Here is a 21,381-nt window from a genome sequence, read left to right on the forward strand (position 1 = left end):
CTAGAATACATTGAGTTCTCAGTGTTCTTTATTCACTGTGAGAGTTAAAATCATTGCTGAGAACCACAGAGATGACAGAAGGTTATCTCACCGCAACCTCTGCGTCTGCCAGCACAGAATATCAACAGTGCTGCCAGCTTGAGGGATTTTGTGTCTTGCACTTTTTCAAGCATCCTGCTGTAGCTGTCTTCTTCCCGGGCTGCTCACTATCAAGTGCATCAACTGAGAAGGTACTTGCTATTAGCACAGCAGATGTCACAATGACTGACAGGCAGGCTTACCTCTCCACAGGGAATAAGGAGGAGCTCGCCCATCTTTTATTGTGATTTTTGCAAAAGTTAAGTTTGCAGCCAGCATCCCAGGCTAAGCAGGGGGAATTAAATCAAGGCAGGGTGGAAAGTGGAATTATATCATCCACTTAAATTTTGATAGCTTTCTATCTTTAGGGTAGCAGCTAGAGGTGAGTTAAAGCCAGCTTTATGTATTGTTTCACAAGCCTTTCAGGAGCCGGTTTGTAATGTCTTTCGAGAGCATCTTCTCACTCATAACCGCAACAAAGCTTCTCTTGTAACACAAAGCCCAGGCCTCTGTTACCAATGCATTAATATGTCCCTAATAACATTTACCCTTCTCCTCTATCTTTCCAATAGTACTCTCAGATGTGAAATGGAATCCATGCAATACATTTTAAGCCACCTTCAAAGACAAAACAGGATATCTGTTGTGGTATGTCAAAGCATGAAGTAAGAGAGACACTCAAAAATTATAGCTAAGGACTGCACTCCATGTTATGAATTCCCAGCATGGGACTATTTCCACAAATTATCCCGGTGTCCAAAAATATACAGTGAAAGTATTAATTGTACGGGATTAGCCCTGAGACAGACCTGGATGCTGATAAGATTCTGCCAGGGATTTAAGCTCCAATATAATCAGATCTGGAAGCTCCTTTTCAATTCTCAGTTTTACTATCCAATTGTTTTTGGTCAGAAATTTCTCAGACTCAAGGCTTTAAGTGGTAAAGGCGAAGAGGCACCCAGGAGGTTTCCTTTTACATAATGCATCAGCAAAATGCATTATGCAAAAAGTAAGAAAATGACTGTTATCATACATGAATGAGACAAATGCTATCTCGGTTTTGATCCAATATTAACAATGTCCACAACTGAGCCCAGAGGAGTTATATACAAATCTACTGCAGACATAAGGGACCTGTTGCCGGTAGCAGCCGGCAGAGTGGCGAGGGTGGAGCTGCTCAGCTGATGTGTTTTGCCCAAGCTGTTAGTCACTGCCAGTTACCGAGGGAGAATGTAAGGCTTTTAAACTTACTACTTCTGAATAGTATTATGAGCTGAAAGGTTCAGGTTTTCTTACTATTATAAGGCTGCTTGAAATGTTTTACATTTAAATAGAATTGCTGATGGATTTAACGGAACTGAACGGGAAGGAGAAGAAATAGAAAAGTTTTCTGAAAGGCAGACACTGTGGATCAGTTGCCGGGATGAGGGCATAAGCAAAATTACTAATATCTGACCAGCATCACAGAGCTGATATCTATAGCATCACCAATGCTTAGATAAAATGGTAAAGGCTAGTGGGAAATTGGGTACCTGACAGGACATGACTCAAGGTTGCAGTTTTAGATTGGACATGGAGACATGAAAAAGGAGATGTTAGCTAGTTTTGGGCCATCAGCAGAATTGGGTGTGGGGAACGGGCTAAGGTATGATCATGAAATGAGGGCTGGGAAGATGGTAGTTCTATGCTGGTACTAATTTTAAAGCAGGATGAGGCAGTTTCAACCCCACCACCACCACCCAATGTATTTTTTGAGGTGGCTGGCCCCCTCAATGTTAAGAGGGCATTCTGCTCTGCGCCTGGCTACTCGTAACATCACACGTGTGATGTCAGGACGTCATGTTAGCCCCTTCAGTTTGAGAAAATGTGCTTCTGCTCAGGATCTTTGGGATTGTCCATTAAGAGAGCAAAATGTCACTGTGAGAACTGGTCCAAAGATGTTTCATTTTAAAAAGCAAATTATGCAACCAGTGCATGTTATCTACTTCTGTTTTCAAATGGTGATGCCTGTTCTTGAAAAAAGCTGTTCAGAATCCAGTCGTTTTTTCATGAGAAACTCATAGTTACTGCATCTTAGTTTAGAGCAGTGTTTCCCAACCTTGTGCCTCCAGCTGTTTTTGGACTACAATTCCCATCATCCCTTGCCACTGGTCTTGCTAGTCAGGGATGATGGGAGTTGTAGTTCAAAAACAGCTGGAGGCACAAGGTTGGGAAACACTGGTTTAGAGCATATGATCACAAATGTTGCAGCACCAGCAACCTTTCATCTACCTATGCAAATTCATTGGACATGAATATTTTTAACGTTCCAAAGGTTATTGCAGTGAGAAGATCCCAAAAGATACTGCTGATTGGGGTGAAAAGGGATCAGGCGTGGTATCCTTCAATTTGCACTGTAAAAATAAATCTGGGATATCTACTACTTTAGGGAGTCTTATCCATAGTGATTTAATACCCCTACCCCCCTATCACCATCCATTTTATGGTTCATCCATGAGCAAGTGTACCAAGTCTAAACACTTTTCAGTTATCTATATTTCAGATCAGCAGTAAGCTCCCTGCTCTTAGTTGGCCCACAGAGCCATTTAGGATACAAAGCTGGTAATAAATTCTTGGATTCTATGTCACCCTTTACACTAGTTATTGTAGTTGCAAGGGGACAAGTGCATGCCGCTATAATCAAGCAGAGTTTATATTTCTTCAGTACAGAGCCGAATTGAATTTATAACCGAGAGTTGTTATCCATCAAAAATGATTCATATAAATAGCTTGAATCCAGAAAAGGTCCTTGTTTATTTTGATATTCACACACAAGCATGTGTTCTTTTATGAGTTTTTTCCTGTAAGCAAATCTCTTAAATGTTTTGTTTATAGTATGCCAAAGAGAGTGATGGAGATATTTGCCATTTGTCCAGCAAAACATGCCGCACAGAATATTCGAGCAGATCGTTTGATTAAACTGATTAGTCATTCAACAGTGTTATGAGTTCTTGGTTCTTATGAGAATTTTTTTCTCCTGATATTGATTACTCCTGAATTTTTCCTGAATTGGGGAAAATTTGAAAGGCTATGACCAGGTCAACAACCAGCACGAATTTTTGCAAATGAATAAAAATAAACAAACTGAAGATGTCCCTTTTTCTTCAGGTTTTGGAGACTAATAAGCTGAGAGCTGTGGGTCTGTTGCTGGTGAGTTCTATTGGTTTCTTTTTTAAAACGTGGTCATTGGTAATGTTTTTATGATATTTAATGCTTTTTGCTCATATGTTGTATTTTATCTTGAATATTGCATACCTCCCTAGGAACCCTTGGGTTAAAGAGTGCTTCAGAAATGAATGAATAAATAATAAAGGCAATGACTTACAGAAACGGGCAAAAGGGTCGCAATGTAACAATGATTGGTGAAGTCATTGTGGTCCAGCTTGTAGCAGCACTACAAGGATTTTGTGTAAAAAGATTTCCCAAACAGGACTATCCGTTAAGGGGAGGGCAATGTGGAGTACACACCATACACTGGATAAGAGTTACTTTACTTTCTGGAGACCATATTGCGCAACTTTCATTTCACATTTGAATCATGGCAGTGTACAGCTGCTGAAAAATGTTCATTGCCTAAGCTGTCATGAAAAACACTGTAGTGTCATCAGTGCAGTGTTTAAAAGAATGTGTTAGTGCCAACTGATGTCAGCTCTTGCAGGTTATGACATTTTTATGGGTACCTGAGCGGGAGGAATGAAATCTATTGCAAAAACGAAAATACTAGCAGCATCAGGAACAAACTAAAGAGGTATTTACTATACTAAAGAAAGCACAGCAGTGAAGCTACTGCCAGGCAGAGGTGGAGGGTTCCAGGGAGATCAAAGACCCATCATGATTTCTGCAGCAGGATCCATTTCTTCAGCTGCCCAAGAATTATCCCCACCCTTTGTGTGGATAAGAAACCAGGGAAGAAATGTAGAGTGACACAAGCATTAACTATGGCCTCAGAAACAGCTTCAGCATGACCTAGGAAGTCAAGAGAGAGACTTCAGGGTCATTTTGAATACACTTTGGGCTGAGCGGGGGATTTGAATCTGGATCCATTCAGCGTTACTCTGACATGCTAATCACCACAATAAGCCTTTGTAGATGACTCCTTTCCTGTATAGTTCCATTTTAGTATACTATGAGAGACCAGTTACTAAAAAAAATAAAAATGGCAGAATGCCAGTGCTATATTGTAAAGGTTAATGGGCAATTAGCCTTTACAATTAGCCAAGTTACATGGACCCAGAGCTATGGATCATTATGGCCCATTTAACGAAAAAACACTCTTCTTCCAATCATTGCTTAAAAACTACACAAGATGGAAAAGATAATGGGGTTCGTGCCAGTTCAGCATGACCAATGGCAAATACAGGGGTAAGAAAACCCTATTCTACAATAACAGTCGCACAATATCCCAGCTCCTTAACTAGGAATCCAATTAAGCAGATTACAAAGGGGGAGGAAATTATAATTATCAGGTCAATTAAAATGATGACCATTAGGATTTAATATTCTCATTTTGTAAAAATTTGCTGGTTTGCAAAGAAATTAAAGCTCAAGTTAAGCAATTAAAGCCCATGTTCTCCAGAGATTGATTCTCTGAAAGTACTGGTACATCTAATGCCTCATCTCATGTAGTTTTAGATTATTGCCACTTTTAAGAAATGTATTGCTGTTTTGAAGTTCCATTAATATGCTTTCAGTGGGAGAGTTACAACCCAACACATTGTCGAGCTAAGCATGTTTTAGGCCATTGAAATCAATGAGGCATGCCTAGCACTGCATTAGGATTAAGCAGCAAAGCACCTATCTAAATCTCTCCTATTGAAATAGATGTGTCCTGAACGTGCTTAACTGGCTGAAGGAGTTGTAGTTCAGTGCTCTAGCACACGCTTTGCATACTAGAGGCCCTCATGTTAATACCTGGTATCCCTTGACAGGGTTGGAAGAGGCTTCTATCCCAGCAGTGCTTTCCTGTCTATGTAAACAACAACAGAGCTAGATGAATCATTGGTTTGACTTGACATCAAGTAGCTTCCTAATCGTGAATCACACTTTTATAGCAAATTGTATTTAAATGCTACTCAAAATAGAGGAAGTGTGAGCAGTTTTCATGTACTTCAGTTGGATCAGAGGGCAAAGGGGTCAGAAATAACATTAGTGGCATTTTCTGTCTTTAGGAGTAAAGCCAGGGGTACCATCACCAAGTAATATATCGCACCCTTTCAGGCAGAGGGCTCTTCATGCTGTCTCATTTTTACTTTTCCATTTTTGGTGCACCTGGAATTGCAACAAAGTTACCGCACTAGTGCAATTCTTTATTAAATCATTTCCAGAAGTTGTGCTCACGTCCCAACATGAGATAGTAAAGGATCTTATGCAGAGTGACTTTCCCTTTGGGTGTGCATTCTCTGTGCTAAAACAAATAAATTGATTGTTTGCCTGATCTGAAATGGAAATTCCTCCTGTGTTTGCAACCAGAGTACTTGAACACACACACACACACACACACACACACACACACACCTGTAATTTGGGACCAATCATATTAGCATTGGTGGAATGAGGAAGTAATTAATCAGGTAGAAAGAATCAGGCAGAAGGAACTTTTTTAAAAAGGGAATAGTGATGAGAAATTCCACATCTGTGGACTTTCTGGCACTGTTAAATTATTTTGTTAAAACTAGAATTTTCTACAGTAGTGGAGAATGTGGGATAATCACTAGGAATGGCAAAACACAGGCTGATTACACAAGGGTAGTGGCAAAACTGTCTGGACCCACATAAATCGTGAATGAATGAGGCACAGCTCATCAGGAAGAGTCCACAGCCTTTCACATGAGGAAAGGGTAAAAAATTACGGTACTTCTTTTTTAACTCTAGGAATAGATAGCATTTTGATGGTTACCTTTGAAAATCCCTTATGTGTTTGGATTTTTAAAAATGTCATTCGTTTGAAATTGCGCATTACTGTATTTTGATTATGCGACTGAATTTTCCTTATTGTAAACTGCTATGAGATCTGTGAGTTATAAGCGGTCTATAAATGGGCTGAATAAATTAGTGTGGAAGCTGTATGTTTCTTATGGAATAGACCTATTCAGTGACTATCCAGTGTTTTACGTGAGGTTAAATTGATGTGATGCCTATCAAGTGTTGCTCCTTTTTATTAGGGATGGAGGAGAGTTTCACTTGGTTGTTGTGTTACGTGAACTGACTTAATCTGCACCTCCAGAACTAATACGTGGATCAGAACTGAATTATCTCTTTAGATTTAGCATTTCTCCAAATTTTGTAAGACAAACATGCGTGTGGAGAAAAACACACAGAAACAAAAACAAACACAAACATGCATGTGGAGAAAAAAAATGCATTTTAGGGGAAAATATGTTTAGAAATGCATACATTGGCAGCATTTTTTAAGGGAAAAAACCCTCAATTAATGGGAAGACAGGACAGAATGGACATCTGAGTGAATAGTTTGTGAAACTGACATGGAGCAAAAATAGACTGGTCTGTCCATCCCTGCTTAATAAATTCAACAAATTTGCTTAGATCAGGGGTCTGCAACCCGCGGCTCCAGAGCCGCATGTGGCTCTTTTACACCTTTGCTGCGGCTCCGGGGCGGATACTAGCGAGAGGAGGAGGCGCATTGTGCGCCCCAACACTCCCCACTGTGGCGGGCACTGTACTGGCTGTGACATCGCATGGGGGCGGTGCGTGCGTTAGTCACGCACCGTCCTGACGTCACCTTCCCGCCCGCTGTCAGATCGGAGGGCAGCGGCGCGCATGCTTTAAATGTCGCAATGGTTTTGCGGCTCCCAGTTTTTCCCCCCTTCGGAAACGGGTCCAAGTGGCTCTTTTTGTCTTAAAGGTTGCAGACCCCTGGCTTAGATCTACTGGGAACAACAGCAAAGCAGCCCTTACAAAACCAAATCCAACTGGAATTAGCAACATCTTCATTGCCTCTTTTTTCTGCCGGTGGTTTGATTCTGTTAAAATCTGGCCTGAAGGTGCTATTCACCAGCTGCAGGACTGTTTTGAGAGAACCAATTGGGATATTTTCGATCGTACAGACCTGGAGGAACACACGGCGGCAGTTCTGTGCTATATCAATCACTGCACAGACACTGTCACAGTAAATAAATCCATCCGGTTTTACCCCAATCAGAAACCCTGGATGAATAGAGAGGTCCAGTGCCTGTTGCGGGAAAGGAACAGGGCTTTCAGGTCAGGCGAGGTGCAGCTTTACAGTGTGGCAAGAGCAAACTTGAAGAGGGGTATTCGACGGGCAAAATTGGATTATAGGCTGAGGATTGAGGATAATTTAAGGAGCAACAACACAAGACAGATGTGGCAGGGGATTCAGCATATTACCAACTACAAACCTAACCTTGGTGCTGTCGACGGTGACCCTTTGCTGGCGGAGGAGCTTAACCTCTTCTTTGCTCGCTTCGAGAGGGAGCCACCTGAGACGCCGGTATTACAGCCACCAGCCCATAGGGGCCCCTCATTCACGGTAGAGGAGCATGAGGTGAGACAGGTATTGAGGATGGCGAATCCGAGGAAGGCGGCTGGACCTGATGGCATCACTGGAAAGGTGTTGAAGGGCTGTGCGGATCAGCTGGCGAGGGTCTTTACTAAGATCTTCAATAAGTCCTTAAACCAGTCTATTGTCCCACCCTGCCTGAAGTCGTCAACTATTGTCCCTCTGCCTAAAAAATCCACAATCAGTAGTTTGAATGACTACAGACCAGTTGCACTGACTCCAATCATCATGAAGTGTTTTGAGAAACTGGTGCGCCGTCACATTATTTCCTGTCTTCCATCAACTTTTGACAACTACCAGTTTGCATACAGGGCAAATAGATCCACAGAAGACGCTATCACCACCACTCTCCATGCTGCTCTGTCCCATCTGGAGCAGCCGGGGAGTTATGTGAGGCTGCTGTTTGTGGATTTTAGCTCTGCTTTTAACACTATCCTCCCCCATAGACTGGTGTCCAAGCTAGAGGCGATTGGACTCTCCAACTCCACCTGTCTCTGGGTTTTGGATTTTTTTGTCAGAACGTTCTCAGAGGGTTAGAGTAGGGTCACATATGTCCACAGCCCTTAGCCTTAACACCGGCTCACCACAGGGTTGTGTGTTGAGTCCCCTGCTCTATGTTCTCTATACGTATGACTGTACAGCCATCTATTCCAGCAACAAAATCATCAAGTTTGCTGATGACACTACGGTGGTAGGGCTCATTTCAGGAGGGGATGAGTCCGCCTATCGGGACGAGGTGGAGCGGCTCTGTGTTTGGTGTGGAGAGAACAATCTGGCTCTTAATACGGCCAAGACCAAGGAATTGGTGGTGGATTACAGGGAAAAAAAGGCGGACATTCAGCCCTTGTATATCAACGGGGAACGGGTGGAGAGGGTGGCGGAATTCAGGTTTTTGGGAGTAACTATCGATCAGGGCATGACTTGGAGCGCAAATACCACTGCTCTGGTGAAGAAGGCCCAGCAGAGAATTTATTTCCTCAGACTTTTGAAGAAGAACAATCTGAGTGAGAGACTGCTGGTGTCCTTCTACCGAGGCTCCATAGAGAGCATTCTTACATACTGTATTTGTGCTTGGTTCTCCAGTTGTACAGCTAGGGAGAGGAAGGTGCTCCAGAAGGTCATAACCACAGCCCAAGGGATTATTGGTCATCCTCTCCCATCTTTGGAAGAACTGTACGGTTCCCGTTGTCTTAGGAAAGCAAACAACATCCTGCGGGATTCATCTCACCCGGGACACAGTCTGTTTGCACTACTGCCTTCTGGCAGGAGATATAGAAACATCAAGTCAAGGACAAATAGACTGAAAAACAGTTTCTATCCAAGAGCTGTGGCCTTTTTGAATGCTGTAACTCGATAGTGTGACCTGGGAGTTTGATGGGTGTTGGTGTGGGTGTGGCTGGAATGTGGTTTGTTTGGTTGTTGTTGTTGTTTTGCTTTTGTTGTTTTTAAGGGATGGCATCCAATTTCGTTGCACTTGTGCAATGTTGCACTTGTGTAATGACAATAAAGAATCTATTCTATTCTATTCTACAATGGTCGATGTGTGGTTTCTTATGAATATATTTGCTGCCTATCTATGCAGCAGTAACCCCTAATGATGATGATGATGATGATGATAATTTTATTATTTATACCCCGCCCAACTAGCTGGGTTGCCCCAGCCACTCTCGGCAGCGTCCAACACATAAGAGCATAATAAAACATCACACATTAAAAACTTCCCAATACAAGGCTGCCCTCAGATGTCTTCTAAAAGTTGCGTAGTTCTTTATCTCATTGACTTCTGATGGGAGGGTGTTCCACAGGGAATTCAGTGGGACTTACCTGTGAATATATATTGAAATGCAGTCAAAGCTGTGCACATCCCCCCCCCTTCATTTTTTAAAGAACACAAAACTAGGTATTTGTATCTTTTTTTCCCATGGAGGAAAAACAGCTGGGCGCAATTTTATGCAGAAAGCCAGTAAAGGGGGAAAGGTTTGAAACCCCGCTCCTTTTTTCTTTTTCCCAAGTCTTCTGAGGCAGATTGCAACTGCCTCTTGTAAAGGGGTGTTAGTGACCTGAGGAAACCAGAGTTATATCTAGCTCAGTGTTTATTTTAATTTGGCCCTCAGATAAACATTCCCTGTTGTGGTTAGTAAGGCAAAAATATTTCATCTTCTTGTGCCAATGGTACATAAAAGTGCCACTTATATCTCTGTTCCAGACAAATTCAAGCGTGTGTTCTGCAGTACCTGCAGCTTGCAAAGTGCAGCCCAACCTGACCAGATTTAAAGCTGCCATAAGTCATTTTATCAGCATTGTATAAAGTTGGAGTGCATGATAAACACTGCTTAGGCAAGACATTTATAAAGATGACTTAAACGCAGTCCCTTTTGTGTTTCTACATATAGGCCTTCCAATAAGATTTGTTATGATTATGCGGAGCCGCTTAAATTGAGACAAAGCTAACTTTGAGCAACATAATTTTAAAATGTCCATTTTTTAAATAAAAACAACAACAGAAATCTATACCACACCTTAAAATATCTCTGAATATGTTCAAGGCATCAACACCAAATACTTTCAATGCCCATCCAGCACTGCATAGGGACAGCAATTGTTTTTCTTCCCACTTAGGATCCTTCAAGATGATTAAAGAAGCCACCTCTATACATTCACTGCTCTTGCATAATTGCCTTTTCAATGTCAATAGGGTAAAGAACAGATGGAATGAGGAATACTTAGAGCAGGCAGGTTTGCTGCAGTGGGGTAGTACTACTGATGGGCAACAGTGGTGTAAATTAGAGGTTTTCAACCTTTTTGAATCCACAGCTCCCTTGACCAGCTACATTCTTTCTGCGGCAACCCAGTGGCTCAGGAGCCCAGTTATGTCACCCCTTGTCTGCAGAGCTGGCAGCCTCTCACCATTTTTCAAACACCCTCCCTTGTGGAGTGTTCCCTCAGCCTCCTCTCTCCTCTCCCTTCTCCTGGGGAGTCCTCTGGGCAGCTGCTGCTGGTATCTGAGCTGCCCACCCCCACCCCAAAGAGAGGTGCTTCTCAGAGGCATCATTCACCTGCACAGCTTATAGCCAGGGCTACTGCCATAAACAGTTGTGCACGCCTTGGGGAGGCAGAAACATGAGGGGGCATCAGAGGAACGAAGGGAAGGAAAGAGGGACAGAGGCCAGTGTTGCCCGTGGCCCCCCTGATCATCATTCAAGGCATCCCAGGGTGCCATGGCACACTGGTTGAAAACCACTGGTTGAAATACCTATATGGCTACATGTGTTCTCTAGTATAGACAAAGGAAAGTACATAGCTCCAGAAAATAAAATAATATTGAACAAAGTATCATGGAAATTGTTCAACATTTTTGGCAGGAGGGGAAGAGCGGGCAGAGTTGCTGACATCCATCCCATTATTCTTCTCTAATTTCTTAATTCAGTTTCAATCTGAACATAAATACATCTGAGTAAAAGGCAGAAATAGATAAAGGCATATATAAACAAACAAGGGGTTGGAAAAGCACAGGAAACAGAAGGAAATGGTAAGGAAAGGATAGACCCCAATTATTTGCAACAACATACTGCGAAGTGAGCAATGTAATGTTTCCATAGGTCAATTAAATTATTTTTGATATTATACAGGTTCTTACAAGGTGTATATAGTCCAAGTTGCCCATAGTTTCCCATGTTACTAGTCTTTTCTTTTTTAACAATCATAACATCATATTTGGAATAAACACACTTTGCCCCCTCTGATTCTCTTTGTGATATTTCCTGACCCCCATACTTAGGATTCTGTTACACGCGCACACACACACACACACACACACAACATTTTGCAGCAGACTAAGCCTTAGCACATACGATTCAGTTCCAGTTTACAGCAGAATACTGAGCAGAGCTGACTGGCTTGTAGGAGAAATTGTGAAGACAAGCAACTGCATTAAAAGGGAGATAAATGGGGCTGCTCAATTCTCCCAATTAATAGAACTTTTAAGTGCTTGACTTTGGCTGGACTATGCCCCCACTTTGCTCCCCCTCTCTCAAAAAGCAAAATCCTCCTTGCTTCTGCCTGGAAGCAGGCAGGTTGGTTGCAACTTTGCTTGATCATACTAAGCAAGAAAACTAATAGAGACAAACATTCCCTCCAACCCATACTCCTCTTACCTCTAGAGCAATGTAAATCAAATGCTCTCTGCCTGGCTGATAAATTCTTGCCTAAATAGAAGTCTGCTCTTACTGTACAGAAGGTGGCTAGAATAAGCTGGCAGCTGCTTAAGATTGCAGTAAAGATAGAAATGAAGCATTAAGTTGAAGTTGTGCTGTCCTGATAAAGCTGATCCTTGGCATGGGAACATGTTCTTAAAGCTATTTAGCCATTTGTGAGATTAAGGAACTTTTGCAGCTAATGAATCATCAACCCTTACAGGACATAATATCAGTAATAGTGTATTCTCTTAGGTTACTGGAATTTCCACCATTCTCCTGAATGACTGCAGGCAAATCAGCACCATTGCAATATCCGGAGGACACATGCAGGACTTGTAAGAGGCTGTATTGTTTTAAAATATGCTTTGTTGCCCCCTTAGGCTGCTGTAACATAAGAGGACATCTAATGAGAAGGCTCAGTTGTGGGAACCTTTTCTAAGGCAATGCTTGATAGACAAAATGTTGAATCAAATGGACTACTAGTTTGCCCAGAATAGCAATTCCTAGGGCACAAGCAGAAGCCATCTCTTGAAACAGATGGTCCAGTCCCATATCTCCTGAACTAATGGGAATATTGAGGGCTGGGGGCACTTCTAAGAACTTGTAAGGGACTATCCATGGGCAGGAGAGCTGGTTCTCCAGGGGCAGCTCTATAATTTGGCAGAGTGGGCACCTCGGGTGCATATGGTATGTGATAGAGAGTTGTGGCAAGTCTCCAGAGGACAGAGCTGTGTGTGATGTCTAGGGATGGGGAAGAAAGGCATTTCAGGTCACACTTCTTAATGCACACCTAATTTGTATCTTCCAAATCTGTATATGAACTGAAACAGGGTTGTCCTTCAAAATGTCCAGCACTGTGAATTTTGCAGATTTCCAGCCAAAACACTTGCAGAAAAATGCATATGTTGGGGAAAGTGTGTGTAAAAATGTATGTATTTTGCTTATCTACATGCACAGGGTGGGATGGCGGCAAGGCCAAGGCCATATAAACACACCAGTGGAGCCAATCTGTAGTGATGCCAGTATTGAGTTAGTGGGTTCATGGCTTCACCCCACAACACCAGCCGCTACTGCACAAAGTGCCCACAGCCCACTTATTGGGACACACAAAACTGCACTATGCTTGTCCACATATAATTAGGATTATAATTGCAGTTTAAAACTATTTAGACTTGTTAGGCATCTCACAAATGAACAAGTTCTCTGGCCATTGAGAATCATGCTGCTTTTATTTCTAGCTTCTGAAGATAAAATGGCTTGCTACTGAGATTCTAGACTCTTATGGAATGCATCACTCACATAAATTCTACCTGAAGCCATCCTTGGGGAGTACATTAAAGGGAGTGCTTGTGTCTGCCGCTATGCTGGTCGTCTTTGGCTGGTAATCCTAGTCCAGACCTTCCCTTCAGATGAGGCTTTCATTTTTTTGACAAGAGTCTGTTAAAAAAGAAATTGTTGGGGGGTGGGGAAGTGGCCGTTCCATTGATAGGTTGGACATCCTCATAATAAAAAAGATTTTTGACAGAACTTTATGAATAGTAAAAAAAGAGGGCCCTTTTGAAGGACAGCTAGTTCTTTTATCTGTTTCATCTGACAGATGGATATGACTTAAGATGTCATGTAAATGAATGTGTGCAATAAAGGTATCATTTTAATGACATGCTACTTGAAGGCAACTGACAAGAATAAATTACCTTTCTCTTTTGATGTAAAGGGATGATAACCTCTTGCTAGAAGTCAAATTCCCCATTGCACTGGGGTGGGGAATCATTGTTTAAAGATGAGCTTATAACAATGCTCATAATAATGTGAACTGTTAGGCCTGTGGATATACGGGAAAGGCTATGCACCTTTCTGTGCAATGGAGTAATCCTCTGCTCATATCATGCCAGGACAGTGGCAGAATGGCACCCATATCTGATGTACGCTTGGCCTGAGGGGAGAGAAGATAATTAAACAAATAACCAAACAATACAGAAAGGGCATAAAAATGATGGACATCCTACTGTTGCCCACCAATCAGGGACGATGCCTTGCCTGTGAGTGAACATTTATAGGATTGGAAGTGCCATAGTGAATGTGGATAACACAATAGTAATATTGTGCTCCATTCCATAAATATAGGAATGATTTGGTCAGTGAGGAGGATCATGGCAATAGCCGCCTGGCAGGATTCAGGTAAAGACAAGAACAAGGCTTTGTGAATGCACTGGTGAGAGGACCAGAATGGCTATGCCACTGGGCCCACACATCTCTGACCTATGACAGCAGATGCTCCTGAGTAAATCTAGTCTTTAAAATATTACATTGTCTTGCTTATTTCTCTATTTAAAATCAGTACTTGAAAAACCCATAGCTTCCGGTTTTGATACCCACTGGCGGAGGAAGAGGAGTGTGTGGGGAGTGCACCCGGGGACTGTGGTTAGGAGTGCTGAGAGTTGGCCCCTGTTCCCCTCACAGAACTTCAATTTCCAGAGTTCTCTGGGAAGAGTGGATTGCTTGTTAACAGGGCTAGTCCAAGACATTTTGACTCCCGAGGCAAACCACAAAATGGCACCCTCCCCACCAGGTAAGAAGGGGTGAGTGAAGATCTACATCAGGAACAAGGGGAGGGGCATACATATCTACATTGGGAGCTGCTGCTCCTGTAGATTCTGCTGTCTGAGGCAGTCACCTCACCTTGCCTCGTGGGTGGGGAAGCCCAACATCTTAAATCACTTTGGGAATTGTAGCTCTGTGAAGGGAATTTGGGTCTCTGAACAACTCTCAACTCTCAGGAGAGCACAAACTTGTTGCAAAAAACCATGTCGTTCCTTCACAGAGGTGAGCAGGCCCACCTGCCCCGATGGATTGTGAGCTTGCAATATTAATATTCCTACAAGGCAAGAGAGTCTCATGAGTGAGCACATCACACTTTGTCTTTAAAACCTTGACAGGAAGAGCAGGGAAACTTATTGGGACCTCTTTGGCACTTGCATCCAGTTCTGCACTTCACTCCTTAATTGTTTCTCCTGAGTGCTGTGTTAGCTGCTGAGCCTGTACCATAACTTACCTGAATAAAGGCATCCTGCTTGCTTCTAGGTAAGGGCCCTTCCACCTGTGTGTGTTGGGTGGGAGCCAGGACAATAGCATCTTTTCTTCTGAATTCTTGTATTTCAGTTCCACTCCAAAACTCTTCAGATTCAGGCCTGTATGCGAAAATAATATCTACCTTGTCCATCCCTGGAGGGTCTAATTCTTTGTAGAAAGCAGACTGTAGGTGTAATGAAGGACTGGGAATATGAAAAGAGAAGAACATGTAGGGCAAGTTAAGAAGAAGAAGAAGAAGAAGAAGAAGAAGAAGAAGAAGAAGAAGAAGAAGAAGAAGAAGGGTTTTGTTTCATTGAGATGTCCTCAATCATGTTTTTCAGTCTGTGTTCTTAATTGGGCTTGGTAAATAAAATCAGCGCTTCAAGAGTTCTTAACATGTTCCAAGTACTTTCTCTGAACACTGTTCCAGAAGTACTACCAAGTCACCAGAGAGCCAGTCAAAGGCTTTTAATACCAAGGGTGACTTTACACAGAATGACTATATGTTTCATCTTCACTCTAAATCTCTTCAGACTTGGGTGCCTTACAGAGCACCCTTTCAAGGGCATTTTCTTATAGACAAGTAGAAATCCTAATTCATGATTTGTTGTGATGGAAGAACCTTGGGAGATCCCAGTTGTAACTGGAAGTGAAATTATGCCTTGTATACAGTTTTGCTCGCTTTGCTTGAAAATGGAACATAATTCTTAGTTATTCTTTATTTTTCTGCTAAACTCTACCCCCCCCTTGTGATAAACAAGCTCTGTCAACTGTGGACGTAACCAAATAACCTTCTCCATTCATCATACTAATTTGACTTAATGAGCAGAGGCCTAAAGCTGGAAGACTTGTTGTCTACTCAGTACATTATTGGAGTGTAGCTCCTTAAGGTAATTAGTACAGTCTGCAATTATTAGGTCTGTTAGGTACTGTATTTATCATAAAGATTTAGTGCTACAAAAACTCTCCTTCCTGAAATGGTTATACTGTTCAATAAGAACTGCAGTTTTAAATCTCAACATATCCAGGGAGTTAATAAATGCAGTGTTTAAAGACCTCTTATCTGATGCCTTGCTTAATCAAGGAGATCTGAATTATTGGCACATTATGTTATGAAGTTAAAAGGTGTTTGATTAGAGGCAGCATAATAACAATTACATTCTACAGCAGGGATCATCAGCTAGAAGTTCCTGGGCCAAATCTGGTTCCTTGAGCAATACAAGATGGAGCCCCAGGTATCAGCCCAGAGCAAGGTGTGTGGATACAGTGGTGACTTTTGTGAGATTCCATTGAGAAGAGGCAGGTCCTTTGCCCATCTCCACCCTCTCCTCCTTAACATGGCCCGGTTGTAAAACCAGTTAACCAAGCTCCTAGGAGTTACTTAAAGCTGGTGTTTGGCTTACTTTGATAAGAAGCCTAAGTTCCATTTACAGCAAAATCTCCAGAGCAGTTTTGCACTGAAACCAAAAGAGAGGAGGGAATTCAAATCTTGGATTTGTGCAGCTGATCTTGACTGATACCCTCTTTTCTCCCAAAGGGAGAAATTTATTTTTAGCAACAGCGGAGTATCGGCACTGAGATCTGCTCTATGGAGGTGAGAAATGGCTTTCTCCTCCAGATGCCATCAACCACCTGCTTGTCCTAAGATAAACATTGTTCTGCAACAATTCAGCTCAAAAGCCTCCCCAGTTATTGGAAAAAGCTAACAGTTTCCATTGGTTTTTAAAACTATGTAGCCTATGCAGAGGATAGACTTATGATGGACTTATTACAAAAACTTGCTTGGGTGACCTTAGGCAAACCTCATAGTAGATATAAATTGGTGCAAGTAGACTCTTTGGGGAGCAAAGTCTCTCACATGCTACCTTAGGGAAAGTATAATGTGCTTCAAACAGTTTCCTAATTGTTGTAATCTCCTCCTGTGATTTTTTCCAAAACATTTTTCAAAACAGTTTCACCAATGGAATCTTATGCACTCAACTCCTATTGAAAACAATCTGATAACCCACTGGTAGATAGTGAACACAAACCTGCTGTTCCTGAATTGCATTTTGGCAATTCTTTATTAACAGTACAAACTTATAGGTGTCACTTCTGAAGTAAGTCCTGTTGGGTCCAATGGGGCTTAAAGGTACCCCTGACCATTAGGTCCAGTCGTGACCGACTCTGGGGTTGAGCCGCTCATCTCGCTTCCGGGTCATGTGGCCAGCATGACTAAGCTGCTTCTGGTGAGCCAGAGCAGCGCACGGAAACGCTGTTTACCTTCCCGCTGGAACGGTACCTATTTATCTACTTGCACTTTGACGTGCTTTCGAACTGCTAGGTGGGGAGGAGCAGGGACCGAGCAACGGGAGCTCACCCCGTCGCAGGGATTCGAACCAGCGACCTTCTGATCAGCAAGTCCTAGGCTCTGTGGTTTAACCCACAGCGCCACCCGTGTCCCCCAATGGGGCTTACTCCCGGTAATTGGTTATAGGATTTCAGCCAAATGAATCTAAAAATTACAGAGTTCATATATGTTTCTAAAATTGATCAAGGCTTACTCTTAAACGCTTCATCCATTTTACAGGCAAAATTAATTTGGAACGCTAATTTTATAACTATAGTTATTAAACACAAAACATTCAAATATTATCAGTGCTGGGATTACAGAATTTCCCATTATCAGTCAATCTGTGCCGTTTGCTGGCTTCCAGCAAATAAAAAATAAAATCCTCTTTCAAGAAAATAACAGAGGTATAGCCTGAAGGGAACAGAGTTGTTTACATTTATCACAGGAATATTTTTCCTGGATGCAAACAGAATTTTAAAGAGATAAGTAGAAGAAAGAGAAAGGGGGCCCCAATTATATAACTTTTACAATACTAAATTTACTAATACTAAATTTGCAGCCCTGTCCTAAGCATGCCTATTCAAAAGTAAATTCGTCTGAGTTCAGTGGGCCTTACTCCCAGATAAATATGTTTAGGATTTCAGTCTTGCTTTTCTACCACCTCTTTGTAGGCCAGTAGCACAGGGTGGTATGGAAGGAAGAAGAATCAGCAAAAATTGCAATTTAATCCAAGGGATAGTCTATTTGATTACAAAACCTTGTTCTCTTCTTGGCATTGGACTACAACACCATTCACTGTTTTAGCTTTAGGTCTTCTCTCCCTGTCATTTAAACATCTAATCATAGATAGATAGCTGAGGTTTTAAGAGGATATAGCTTTCATCACTGGAGTGTTTGACTTGAAGACTACAACAATTTTCAGATTTTCATGAAACTCTGAGGACCAATGTTCTGTTCTATTAAAGAAGCAGCAGCAAGAACTGATTTCAACAGTTTTGTGGAATATCACTGTAATTTCTGAGTGGCTTTCATATTTGTAGAGGATTTGTAGAAGTCCTTCTTAAACGTCCACTCCATTGTGGTCTAATAAAGCTCTTAATCGCCACTTCTTGATTCAAAATGTTATTTTGTTAGGAACTGCAAATAGAATTTACCAGAACTTAGATGCTTAAACAGGGACATGCAAATTAAACTAGCTTTCCCACCCTGTGGAATATATTTTGCCTTACGGACATCCACATGGTGTTAAGTTTAGTGCTGTTTTAAGTGTATGGATGCATGTGCGATGTCTGTTTTCTCTAAATAGCATTTCAGTAAATGCAGCATGCTGCCACCTTCTGCTGTATTAATACTGCAGCAAGCCTGTATTAATGGCAAATGTTGACACTCTAGAAGCAGTTGAAGTGCTGCAGTTAATTTACAGCCCTATGAGAAATGCAGTTCCCTCACTGAAACCAAAAGAGGCCCCACTGAAAAATAGATAGGCTTCCTCTACATAGCATTGAAATATATGTTGTATGTCAGAATGGCATAATGCTTATTTACTATTAGCTCATCTCCCTGACTTTATCAAGAGGTTCCTCAATGAGAAGATCAGTCATGGCTGACAAGTTTTCTGGAAAAGAAGTAGCCTACTACTGCTTCTCTCAATAATCTCCCCTTGTAATGCACAAGTTGCTTAAGGTATGGTCTAGGTCACTCTGAGCAATGATAAGACCCAGCAAGTGGGACTGATGCACCACCTATGCTAAGACCTGAACTAAAACTCCATCCTGAAATGTTTGGTCATTTAATTTTTGTTTTATTATTTCTACCCCACTTCCTTGTTTAAAATTAACCAAATAGTGCAGTAGAAGGAGTATCTAAAAGCAGATAGGCAGAAAAGCACTGGATTGTTTTATGAATATACAGGACAATGCTTGTGTAACTTAGCTTAGCCTGGAACTTAAGTGATAATTAACATGTCCCATTAATGTCTGTGGGACCCAAGTTCAACTAACCTAGTCTGGATTTAAGTCATATAGAGTGGATATTGGTGGGAAATGGCATGGGGTACAAGAGACATTGACTAGCAATGATTGCATATATTTGTGGGTGAGTTTCCAAGTCCCTACACCTGTTGTTGTTACTGTTGTTGTTTGGATGTTGGCCCACATGTTAGCCGTATCTGGAACATTTTGTGTTGTGTGGCTTGATTCACATGACTCCATAGGAGCAGTTTAGTTTGCATCTACTTTAAAGAAGTGCACCTATACTCCTCATTGTCTGACTCTCATGTGTGGCTGTTTTAAACCAATATATTGTATGCAGAGCACCATTTAATTCAACTGTGACACCTGTCTAAAAATTAAATAAGTTTGCCATCAGCCTCAACAGCAAGAATGCAGCTTCACCAGTTCATTTTGAAAGACCTCAGAGATTTCTGTCTGCAACCATTGCAATGCTCAGAGTTTCCTGCTAAAAGTGCTTCTTACCAGTCTATCAGGTGTTGTTGTTGTAATTGTTGTTTTTTCAATAGGCACCACCCTTGTGTAATAAACGACATCTTATCTACATTTGCATCTTGGCGAGTACCCTTGGCTTTGACCTATGTCAGTGAGGCTGGCTTATCGCAGAAGGGTAGATGGTAGTGAAATGTTGTTCCTCTCTATTTCTGACTCTATTCATCAGGCTAGCTTTATAGCGGGTTGACGGAAAGTCACAAAAGTAATCTTTCATTCTCCTCTAGAGCCGTTTCCCCACCCACCAGTTGCTTTTGGTGTTTTTGCAAGGGATGCATTGAAATAATACCGGACTTATTTATAGCTTCATCTTTCATGGTAACTAAAAAGGCTGGGTTATTGTGACATCGACCTTAAATTAAGCCTGTTGTGTTGTCACTGTTGTTTCAGTGCAAGATAGCAAAAATGTCACATTTTCAGCATAGGTTCCTTAAAAGTTACACTCCCAACAGGACTTTATTTAATTGCACCAGAAGTTCAGCACTAATATGTGGGTGGCTGCAGGGTCTGACTGCTGGGGAAACGGCAGAGGGGGCAAGACCCAAGGGGGGAAGAACCTTGCCACTCTTCCTCTCACTCCTCTCTTTTCACTCACGAAGATCTGTAGAAAATAAATTTGGAGCACGTTAGATGGGAAGGGGAAAAACAAAGGCACTTCTGTTTTTCTCCCTGATCTGACTGGAATCATGTGAGGGGAAATGGCCAAATAGGGCTTGGGTGAAACATGGGTGAGTCTAATCTGGTTTAGAACTAGCCCAGATCTCCATATGTCAGAGCTGTGGTGTGTGGGAACTACTATGGTATGATTCTGGTATTGTACAACTTCTCAAAAAACACAGAGCGGATTTCTAAACATTACAGTGCAGCAGAGCCTGCACAAACTCCTGGTTTGCCACCAATCATGCCTTTTTGTGGAAAGGGTTGTGGTGCTTGCAGCTATCTGTGAAGACCCTTCTACTTCACCAGAGATGGGGAAACGGTGGACCTCAAGCTATTGCTGGACTCCACCTCTCAGGAGTCCCAGCCAGCATGGCTAAAGGTCAGGGGGATGGGAACTGTAGTCCAGGAACATTTGGAGGCCACAGGTCTCTGAACTCCATAGAGTTGGAAGGGACCCTGAGGATCATCTAGTCCAACCCCCTGCAATGCAGGAATATGCAGCTGTCCCATACAGGGATCAGACCTGCAACCTTGGTGTTATCAGCACCATGCTCTAACCAACTGAGCTATTCAGAGATGTTGGCTCTTTGTCATTGGCAATCTATCTGGTACAACCAGGTAGTAATAAACGGAATAGATGTTTACCCACATACCATGAAAATAAGTTGCCTTTCTGAACCTGTCCTGACATGAGAGTATCCTTTATTGTTAAGTAATTTTAGATAATTCAGTGTTATACTGATCAGACTATCTACCTTAGTATTGCTTACACTGACTGGCAGCACCTCTCCAGGGCTTGCCCAGCCCTAGGGACCATATGCATGCAAATCAGATGATCTACTAATGAGCCAAGGCCCTACCCCATGTGTGGATGAGAAGGTGTAGGTTATTTTGCAGCATTTTGCTGTACTGTTATATCCAGTCTACAGCAAAGATGTCTGATTCTTGGCTTGAGGTGGGATGGGGAGG

At 42.1% G+C, this 21,381-nt stretch overlaps 1 long non-coding RNA gene across 1 annotated transcript in view; it reads left to right on the forward strand.

Moving 5' to 3' along the window:
* LOC114596222 (uncharacterized) overlaps positions 1 to 21,381 on the forward strand; it is a 147,186-nt gene that overhangs the window by 24,893 nt on the left and 100,912 nt on the right. Inside the window, exon 2 of the long non-coding RNA XR_003706472.2 lies at positions 3,226 to 3,267. This is a non-coding gene — a long non-coding RNA (uncharacterized LOC114596222). The remainder of the gene's footprint in view (positions 1 to 3,225; positions 3,268 to 21,381) is intronic.

Source organism: Podarcis muralis, chromosome 4, assembly GCF_964188315.1.
Source record: "Podarcis muralis chromosome 4, rPodMur119.hap1.1, whole genome shotgun sequence".
NCBI lineage: Eukaryota > Metazoa > Chordata > Lepidosauria > Squamata > Lacertidae > Podarcis > Podarcis muralis.